Source organism: Fistularia commersonii, chromosome 3, assembly GCF_037954325.1.
Source record: "Fistularia commersonii isolate RoL2024-O1a breed Wild chromosome 3, RoL_Fcom_v1.0, whole genome shotgun sequence".
In the NCBI taxonomy this organism is placed as follows: domain Eukaryota; kingdom Metazoa; phylum Chordata; class Actinopteri; order Syngnathiformes; family Fistulariidae; genus Fistularia; species Fistularia commersonii.
In genome coordinates, this window is record NC_141286.1 from 26676387 (window position 1) to 26677891 (window position 1505).

Genomic DNA, 1505 nt, shown 5'->3' on the forward strand with positions numbered 1-1505 from the left:
TTCTTCTTCTCCTCCTTCTCCTCCTCCTTCTCCTCCTCTTCCTCTTCCTCCTCCTCCTTCTTCTTCTCCTCCTTCTCCTCCTCTTCCTCCTCCTCCTCTTCCTCCTCCTCCTTCTTCTTCTCCTCCTTCTCCTCCTCCTTCTCCTCCTCTTCCTCTTCCTCCTCCTCCTTCTTCTTCTCCTCCTTCTTCTTCTCCTCCTTCTCCTCCTCTTCCTCCTCCTCCTCCTGGTTTCCTGTTCTCTGCAGGTTGAGTAGACACCCTGGTCATCCATGTTCTCCTCATCTTCTTCTCTGAGCCTCCCTGATTCTTTTCACCTCTTCCCAGCTTTCTGTGTGTGTGTGTGTGTGTGTGTGTGTGTGTGTGTGTGTGTGTGTGTGTTGGAGGCAGGTCACCTGGTCTGAGAGCTGGTGGTGGAGTTGAGCTCCGATGTGAACCTTCCTCTCGATGATCTGTGTCATCGGGCTGGTGAGAGGTGTGTGTGTGTGTGTGTGTGTGTGTGTGTGTGTGTGTGTGTGTGTGTGTGTGTGTGTGTGTGTGTGTGTGTGTGTGTGTGTGTGTGTGTGGTGCCCCAGGGGAGGCCTGGCAGCAGCTCTGGCTTCAGTGATAGTCTCAGACAGCAGCAGGCAGGAGAAGCCGGGCCTCCATCTGGGCTTCCTCTGCAGGAACCAGCTGCGTCTGCGGCCGGACCCCCCCCCCCCCTCGCTCGCATCGTCACGCACGCTCGTGCACGTGCCCTCCGTGCACGTTGTTCCCGTTGACAGTCATCTCCGGCCCCGTCTGGGGTTTTTGGGTTTGATCAGCAGTTTGCCCGGAGGCCGCCAAACAGGAAGTGGAGCCTGAGAGTGGCGGCGCGGCCGAACCCTCGGCCTGGTGTCGGAGCGTCCGAGCGGCGTGGGAAGCGGCGTGCGGAGGCTCCTCCTCGCCGGGACCTCGGCGGACCCGCCCCTCACGGCCCTCACGGCCCTCACGGCCCTCACGGCCCTCACGGCCCTCACGGCCCTCGGCTTCCACCTCCGCCGGGCTCCTGCTGGAAGGAAATCTTCAGGCGGCAGAAAGCAGCTCCATCGGCTCACGGAGACTTTAAGAGGAAAGATTCATGATGGTGTCAATCACATCCACACACACATTCACACACAGGAGGGCGAGAAGTCAAGGCGGGGAAACGTTCTCCGGTTCCATGGAATGAGGACGCGTGGAGCAGCAGCCAGGTGCTCGCCGCTTGGCGTGGGGGGTCAGGTGGCGGCGGGGGGGGAAACATGGCCGCCGCTGTCAGAATCTAAGGTACCAGAGTGAAGTTCATGCAGAGACGGAGGCTGAATGAGGCAACTTGGACTCCCTGACCTCTGACACACAAACACACACACACACACACAAAAACACACACACACACACACACACACACACACACACACACACACACACTCCCTGGGCGCCAGCGGCGGTGTGTCGATGAGAGAAGTGAGAGGGGATGTGAGTACGAGATGTGAAATGTGCCAAGAGGCTGG